Source organism: Gadus morhua, chromosome 8 (genome assembly GCF_902167405.1).
Source record: "Gadus morhua chromosome 8, gadMor3.0, whole genome shotgun sequence".
Classification (NCBI taxonomy): Eukaryota; Metazoa; Chordata; class Actinopteri; order Gadiformes; family Gadidae; genus Gadus; species Gadus morhua.
The window spans coordinates 265,362-275,000 of record NC_044055.1 but is presented as its reverse complement, the minus strand read 5'-3'; positions in this window follow the sequence as shown (position 1 = coordinate 275,000).

Sequence of the window (9,639 nt, the reverse complement as noted above, 5' to 3'; positions counted from 1 at the left end):
CTCCACTTATCCAACTTCCCCTCTACCTTCTCCAGCACACCCTCCCAGTTCTTTCTTTCTGTCTGTTCATCCCCTAGATGAACCCCTAGGTGTTTAAAACCCCCCTCTTCCAGCTCAGCCCCCCTGGCAGCTGGGGCAGACCCGCAGACCACTTCCCAACTGCCAGCGCTTCACTCTTGGCCCAGTTCACTTTGGCAGCTGAGAGCTTCCCAAACGTCTCAACAATCTCGCCCAATCTATTAATGTCCTCCTGATTTTTAATAAAAATGATGATGTCATCAGCATAAGCTGATGAGATAAAATTTGAACTAATATCAGGTACAAACAGGCCATTAATAAAAACACGAACATTGTGCAACATGGGTTCTATAGACAGTGAGTACAACATACCAGACATGGCGCAGCCTTGTCGAATACCTCTTTTTACCATAAAAGGTTTGCATAAACCACCGTTTATCTTCAGCACACTCTCAATGTTCTCATACAGGACCTTTATCTTAGCTATCAGACCCAGGCTGAGGCCGTACCTTTGTAAAACTTTCCAAAGATAACGGTGCTCAACCCGATCAAAAGCTTTTTCCTGGTCTAAAGAAACTAGACCAGCATCTAAGCCCAATGAACCGGAGACTTCCAAAATATCCCTAATGAGTGACACATTGTCAATCATGGACCTGCCAGGCACACAGTACGTCTGAGATCGGTGAATGAGCTGGTCCATCACCTTCTTCAGCCGGTTTGACAGGACTTTTGACAGCAGCTTATAGTCTACACAAAGCAGTGAGACGGGCCTCCAATTCTTAATCTCCTGAAGGTCCCCTTTCTTGGGCAGCAGAGTGAGCACAGCCCTCCTGCAGCTCTGTGGGAGGGAGGAGTCCTCAAAGCTCTCTGAGAAGACCTCCAGCATGTCTTCCTTAAGTTCAGGCCAGAAAGCCTTGTAGAACTCAGAGGGCAACCCATCGATGCCGGGGGCCTTACCCCCCTGCACACTCTGCAAGGCAGAAAACACCTCCTCCTCAGTCAAGGGCCCCTCCAGCTCTCTGTTGGTCTCCGCTGAGACTGTAGGCAGGTTCTCACAGAAGGAGTCAAAACCAGCATTATCCTCCTGGTGCTCACTGCTATACAGCTTCACATAGAACTCTACCGCCCTGTTCCTGATCTCTGCTATGCCTGTGAGCTGCTGTCTGTCCTCTGACCGCAGCGCATGGATCTGCCTGGCCTGGCCATTCTTCTTCTCCAGACTGAAGAAGAACTTGGACGGGGAGTCCATTAAAGAAATGCTCTGAAATCGTGAGCGGACTAGCGCCCCTTGCGCTCTGGAGCCCAGCAGGTCTGCCAGCACTGCTATTTTAGATTTGAGGCTCTCAACACAGACTCCGTTTCCTGTGGACTGTGCAGAACTCTGCAGCTCCACTATTTCTAACTCCAGATCTTTCATAGACTTGGTGATGTCACGAGAAACATTGAGAGTGTACTGCTGACAAAGCTGCTTAGTCTGTATTTTGCCGTGATCCCACCATTGTTTTAGACAGATAAAATCCCCCTTCCTCTCTCTAAAACCTTTCCAAAAATAAATAAAAACCTCTCTAAAATGCGCATCTAAAAGCAAAGCAGTGTTAAAATGCCAGTATGCAGACTTATTCCTCATATTTGCACTAAAAACCTCACATATGACCATGGAATGGTCAGAGAAGCCTACTGGACATATATTACACGCTTTAAAAATGCTAAAATGATGCGTAAAAGAGTAAATCCTGTCTAACCTAGCTAGAGATAAAACAAGTTCCCTGCTGTGGACCCATGTATATTGTTTTACATTATGGTGGAATTTCCTCCATACGTCACTCATACTGTGGTTTTCCATCAGTGTTAACATTGCCTTCCGAGAAGGTGCATGAGGTTCCGTATGATTCCTATCTTTATCCTCCGCTGTGCAGTTAAAGTCCCCTCCCAAAAACAAATAATCTTCTGGCACACACTGACTTAAAACCAGACCAAGTTCATTTAAAAACTGAACTCTGTCAGGGCCAGAATTTGGAGCATATACACTAATAAATACAATATTAAAACGCTCATATTTTGCCTTAACTACCAGCAGTCTCCCCTTAACCCGCTCTTCCACCACATGGGATAAGGGCACAAAATCTCTGGAGAACAGGAGAGCTACTCCTGCACTCGTGCTGTTAAAATGGCTTAAAATGACTTTGCCCTCAAACTCCCTCCTCCAGTCTGTTTCATTAAAAACATCACTGTGAGTCTCCTGGAGCATCATTATATTAATTTTTTTAAGTTTAAGAGTTTCAAACAGGCAAGCCCTCTTCCTCACATCTCTAACTCCATTTAAATTAAGAGTGGAAACCTTAAAAGAAGTCATTGCTTTTGATGTGAGGAGAGACACACACAGGAGAAGAAACAGGAGGCCAACTGCTCTAAACATTGTCTTCAGCATGTAGCTCTTGTTTGAGTCTCAGAGCAATCTTCTTCAATCTGTAGACTTCTTGCTCAGAGAAACCTCCCTCCCCTCTGATGCTCATCTGAGCCTTGACTGAAAGCAACAGCATACTCTTATCTGCAAAATACTCTTCAAATTGGACATTCTTCATATTTTTTGTTTTTTGAAGGAACATTTGTATGCTCTGTACAGTGTACAACTCTTCCAACTGAGAAGCAGAAAGCAGCGTTGAGTCTGTGAGGGGCTGACTGTCTGTGGCACCGTCCTCCATCTCCTCCTCCTCAGACTGTACCTCTGCCTGCTCATCACTAGACACTGACTCCTCCTGCTCTCCACTAGCCGCTGCTTTCTTGGCTTTGGAGCCACAGGTTTCACTGCCCTGTTTTCTCTTGAGGAGAGGAGGTTTACACACATCTTCCTCCTCCATCAACCCTTCCTCACTGCCACTGCATCCCTCTGCTGCAGGGATGAGCCCAGCCTCAACAGTCTCTGCTGACTCTTTGACTGCATTATTCCCCTCCTTCTGAACAATACATTCGCTCTGCCTTCCATTCTCAACACCCAGAATTGCCTCTTCTGGATTTTCCCCACACTGCTTTTCATTTTCCACACTTTTAGATGCTTTCATGGGACTTTCGCCACACTGCTTTGCATCCTCCACATCTAGCCTTTTCCCCTCAACAACGGCAACACACTGAATGAGGTTCTCCACATCTGCCACCCTCTGTTTCACCGTCTCAACACCGGCCGAGGTCCCTGCTGTCGCCTCCGCAGGCTCAGCTCGCTTTGCAGGGGTTTTCTCCGGGCAAGCTCTCGCGAGATGCCCCTCCCTGCCGCATCCAAAACATTTCAGAGTGCCAGAGTTTACAAACACTGAGTAATCACAATCATCAACTTTAATGCTGAAAACCAAGTTCAGCTCCGCGTCCTTTTTATTCAAAATCATATGCACCTGCCGTCTGTACCCCACGACATGCCTCATCAGGGGAGACTTAAAACCGGACGGCAACTTCCTTATAGCGGACATGACTTTCCCGTGCCTCGATAACTCCCTGATCAACAACTCATCCCCGATAAACACCCCAAAGAATACAAACCTCACAAAAAAAACCTTACAAAACCTTCACCTACCTATAATAGATCCAATTACCCAAAAAAACTAAGAAAAAAGTTTTGAAAAACCATTCAATATCGCTCTAACACACGCTCCGCTCTGCTCCGCAAATCACGCACCTTCCGCTCAATCAGAGAGAGAGAGAGAGAGAGAGAGAGAGAGAGAGAGAGAGAGAGAGAGAGAGAGAGAGAGACAGAGAGAGAGACAGAGAGAGAGAGAGAGAGAGAGAGAGAGAGAGAGACACACACACACACACACACACACACACACACACACACACACACACACACACACACACACACACACACACACACCCCCCCACACACACACAAACACAGAAAGACAGAGAGAGACAGAGACAGAGAGCCTAGTCTACATCTTTGGGAGTAAAACCTCTTAATTACTGAAAAAGAGATGGCAATTATAACCGCTATGACAGTAAAACAAGACAAAGAGGGAAAATGCAGAGGCCGGCATACCACATTGTTTCAACTCTGGCTCCACTGAACAACTGGTATTATTGGGAAGTGCTGAATGTAATGAAACGTCTGGCAGTGTGTCTGTACAGTATGATGCTGAGTTAATTTTCCACACAAATGACGATTTCGGAAGGTTGACTGAAGGAACTAAAACCCACAGCTTTATATTTTTCCAGAGCTGTCTGCAATTGTTACGAGGAGAAATGTAATTTAAAATGGTCCTTCAAATTAAGGCCCATTTAAATTTTTTCTTATATGATATGATCGCCTCTGAGACAGAAGGAGAGAGGTTTGAACTTCTCACTACCCACCTCGTTCTAAATGTTATCATGAAAACTGTGCGTGATAACTGAATCATAGTAATTCGCTTTCAGACGGTAGAAGTGGAGAACATAACAGCAACAGGAGGAGAAACCCTTCTAGGCCGAGGCCATAACATCACATTACCAATCCCAGAAAGACCAAGTGTCCGCTCTGGGCAGCTCCCCAGTAGCCCTGATGGTGCCCCCAACACAACCAGCATTGCTTTCCGTAGAGCAGTATAACACTGCATCAACAATATATCCTCAGTGTTAGATTTATATATTACGATAAGTAATCAGGGGCAACATGGTCTCACAGGAATCCGTTAAATGACTACGGTCGGACGCTTAACTCGAAATCCGTGGCCACATCACGGAAACACGCCGATATCCGTGTGTGAGCCACGGAATAACAGCGTCATTTACTTGCATTGGAGCAAATTCCGTGGCCACATCACGGACAATTGAAGTGATTCCGTCAGACCACCACGGATTTTGAGTTAGGCCCCACTGTGGTCAAATGTGGCACACACACAGATTGAAACGGGAGCACACACACAGATTGAAACGGGAATCTGTGTGTGCCACGGAATAACAGTGTCATTTATTTGCATTGGAGCAACTTCCGTGGACACATCAAGGACAATTTAAGTGTTTCAGTGAGACCACCCCGGGTTTTGAGTTAAGCCCCCGGGTGTCGACTCGCTCGTTGAAACGGGGATCCGTGTGTGAGCCACGGAACATCAGCGTCATTAACTTGCATTGGAGCGAATTCCGTGGCCACATCACGGAAATCGGCGTGTTTCCGTGATGCGTCCACGGATTTCGAGTTATTCGTCCGCAGTCATTTCACGGATTTCTGTGAGACCAGGTTGTCAGGGGACAGGGTCCATTACAAACCGGCAGTTTGTCCTCTGTAATCTGAAGTGTTGTTGAGCCCCGGACGCTACCCGCTCCAGCAGCTCTGACCACGGAGCTGCACCGCGCGGTGGCGCGGGCAGCTGGCCGGCTGATGAGCGATACACTCCGCCTGCTTTATCTGCAGAGCGGCAGCACGCTGGTGGTGGGAGCCAACAAATAGGCGAGCATGATCAGGCCGGCGTTGACAATGAGCCGTATCCTTGGCGAGATGGGAAGGATGTAGGCCTACAACCCACAGATCGGAATAGCCCACTTTGTACAGCCCCCTTCAAAGCCGGATAAAACAACAAAGAAAAAAAACGTTTGAAAGGTCAGTGTGTGTTGGTGTGTGTATGTGTGTGCGTGTGTGTGCGTGCGTGTGTGTCACTGTAATGAAATGGGGCGAGAAAGAGATTGCTTGTGTGCTTGTAACTGCGATAACCACATGTTGTAAATGTACATTTAAATTCATAGCAAATTGTAAACTTCACATGAATTTCATGTCTGGAATTTGTTAACGTTATTGCGAGATTAAATGGAGGTTTTAAAGCACAAAAGGGGAAAGCATCTCCGGAGGTCATTTCATTCCCCAGGGAGCACTTTTCATTTTCTGAACACTGCAACCAGACACGCATTATCTTGAAAAGAAATGTCAGAAGAGCTTTCGGGGATTGATGAAGAGGAATTAAACTGAAAGGCAAGCAGAGTGTGTGAGAGAAAGGGAGAGAGCGAGAGAGAGACGTTGAGGGAATTTAGTTTACGGTGTGTCCTCATAAAACAAAAATAAAACTTGGCCCACTGCAATACCGCTAAACGTTGTAGGAATACACGCGACACTATGTAGATAGCCAGAGGAGATGGCACCGTCCCGTCGGCCTACTGCTCCGTGGGCTTTGGCACTGATAGAAATGGGTAAAAGACTTCTCCGTGTCAAGCCCCGCTGACGTAGTCTTACGACCGGTCAAGCTGCCAGGCCAACTGTAGCCTCACTCTGATAGCGGCAGAGATACCCACGGCTGACTCAGAGAACGTGATAAAATCAACTAGTCAAGGTAGTCACTAGCAATAGTAAAGAGTCAATAGTAAAGAGAACAGAATGAATGAAACGCACACCACCTTTTTAGTTTTTTCCGTGATATTTACTTGATTCAAGCAATATATAGTACATATTGTAAAGACAGAAAAAATAATTGAGTCCATGCTTATTTTAAAATGTGATTTTAAATTACAGATGTGTCACACAGTGTCATAGCAAGCACAGACATGTCATCGATGACAATCCCACATGAGAAACAGAATTAAATAACAGTGTGTTAGTATATCCATGACAACGGATGGTGTCTTCTCATCGTCCTCGACGACCAAACGGTGACTGATGCGCCCGTGCCGATCGGGGGGTGTAGAGCTGCTTACCAACAGACGAGGCCACAGCGTTACAGGGAGGGTGTGTGTGGACGAGTGGGACGGACGCGTGACCCTAACCCTAACCCTAACCCTAACCCTAACCCTTACCAACAGACGAGGCCACAGCGTTACAGGGAGGGTGTGTGTGGACGGGTGGACGGACGTGTGTTATGGGGACACAACCCGAAGTCAGGAAAGGAGCACCCCCCCCAGAGAAGACAGAGATTGATCTTGTGGCACTCACCACCACCACCACCACCACCACCACCACCACCACCACCACCACCCCCACCACCACCTCCAACTCCACCACCACCTCCACCACCACCTCCAACACCACCACCACCTCCACCACCCCCTCCACCTCCACCACCCCCACCACCACCCCCACCACCACCACCACCACCACCCCCACCACCCCCACCACCTCCACCACCACCACCTCCACCCTGACCTCCACCACCACCTCCACCACCACCACCACCACCTCCACCCTGACCTCCACCACCACCACCAACACCTCCAGCCTGACCTCCACCACCACCACCACCACCACCCCCACACACACTCACACACACACAGATAGCACAACAGGTAACACACGTTCCACATGTGTAACAATCAAATAAAGTCAACAGAAATACACCAGAGGGGGGGGGGGGGGCCTTACACCAGTCAGAGGGGGACGGGGGGGGGGGCCCTACACCAGTCAGAGGGGGACGGGGGGGGGGGCCTACACCAGTCAGAGGGGGGGGCCCTACACCAGTCAGAGGGGGACGGGGACGGGGCCCACACCAGTCAGAGGGGGACGGGGGGGGGGGCCCTACACCAGTCAGAGGGGGACGGGGGGGGGGCCCCCACCAGTCAGAGGGGGACGGGGGGGGGCCCTACACCAGTCAGAGGGGGGGGCCCTACACCAGTCAGAGGGGGACGGGGACGGGGCCCACACCAGTCAGAGGGGGACGGGGGGGGGCCCTACACCAGTCAGAGGGGGGGGCCCTACCCCAGTCAGAGGGGGACGGGGACGGGGCCCACACCAGTCAGAGGGGGACGGGGGGGGGCCCTACACCAGTCAGAGGGGGACGGGGGGGGTCCTACACCAGTCAGAGGGGGACGGGGGGGGCCCTACACCAGTCAGAGGGGGACGGGGGGGGGGGGCCTACACCAGTCAGATGGGGACGGGGGGGGGGCCCTACACCAGTCAGAGGGGGACGGGGCCCTACACCAGTCAGAGGGGGACGGGGGGGGCCCTACACCAGTCAGAGGGGGACGGGGGGGGCCCTACACCAGTCAGAGGGGGACGGGGGCCCTACACCAGTCAGAAGGGGACGGGGGCCCTACACCAGTCAGAGGGGGACGGGGACGGGGCCCTACACCAGTCAGAGGGGGACGGGGGGGGGGGCCCTACACCAGTCAGAGGGGGACGGCCCTACACCAGTCAGAGGGGGACGGGGGACGGCCCTACACCAGTCAGAGGGGGACGGGGCCCTACACCAGTCAGAGGGGGACGGGGGACGGGCCCTACACCAGTCAGAAGGGGACGGGGGCCCTACACCAGTCAGAAGGGGACGGGGACGGGGCCCTACACCAGTCAGAGGGGGACGGGGGGACGGGGGCCCTACACCAGTCAGAGGGGGACGGGGACGGGGGCCCTACACCAGTCAGAGGGGGACGGGGGGACGGCCCTACACCAGTCAGAGGGGGGGGCCCTACACCAGTCAGAGGGGGACGGGGACGGGGCCCTACAACAGTCAGAGGGGGGGGCCCTACACCAGTCAGAGGGGGGGACGGCTCTACACCAGTCAGAGGGGGGGGCCCTACACCAGTCAGAGGGGGGGACGGTCCTACACCAGTCCGAGGGGGGGGCCCTACACCAGTCAGAGGGGGACGGGGACGGGGCCCTACACCAGTCAGAGGGGGGGGCCCTACACCAGTCAGAGGGGGACGGGGACGGGGCCCTACACCAGTCAGAGGGGGACGGGGACGGGCCCTACACCAGTCAGAGGGGGACGGGGGGGGGGGGGGGCCCTACACCAGTCAGAGGGGGACGGGGACGGGGCCCTACACCAGTCAGAGGGGGGGGGGCCCTACACCAGTCAGAGGGGGACGGGGGGGGGGGGCCCTACACCAGTCAGAGGGGGACGGGGGGGGGGCCCTACACCAGTCAGAGGGGGACGGGGGGGGGCCCTACACCAGTCAGAGGGGGACGGGGGGGGGGGGGGGCCCTACACCAGTCAGAGGGGGACGGGGACGGGGCCCTACACCAGTCAGAGGGGGGGGGGGCCCTACACCAGTCAGAGGGGGACGGGGACGGGGGCCCTACACCAGTCAGTGGGGGACGGGGACGGGGCCCTACACCAGTCAGAGGGGGACGGGGGGGGGGCCCTACACCAGTCAGAGGGGGGGGGCCTTACACCAGTCAGAGGGGGACGGGGGGGGGGGGGCCCTACACCAGTCAGAGGGGGACGGGGGGGGGGCCCTACACCAGTCAGAGGGGGACGGGGGGGCCCTACACCAGTCAGAGGGGGACGGGGACGGGGCCCTACACCAGTCAGAGGGGGGGGGCCCTACACCAGTCAGAGGGGGACGGGGGGGGGGGCCCTACACCAGTCAGAGGGGGACGGGGACGGGGGCCCTACACCAGTCAGAGGGGGACGGGGGGACGGCCCTACACCAGTCAGAGGGGGACGGGGACGGGGCCCTACAACAGTCAGAGGGGGGGGGCCCTACACCAGTCAGAGGGGGGGACGGCCCTACACCAGTCAGAGGGGGGGGCCCTACACCAGTCAGAGGGGGGGACGGCCCTACACCAGTCAGAGGGGGGGGCCCTACACCAGTCAGAGGGGGACGGGGACGGGGCCCTACACCAGTCAGAGGGGGGGGCCCTACACCAGTCAGAGGGGGACGGGGACGGGGCCCTACACCACTCAGAGGGGGGGGCCCTACACCAGTCAGAGGGGGATGGGGGGGGGGCCCTACACCAGTCAGAGG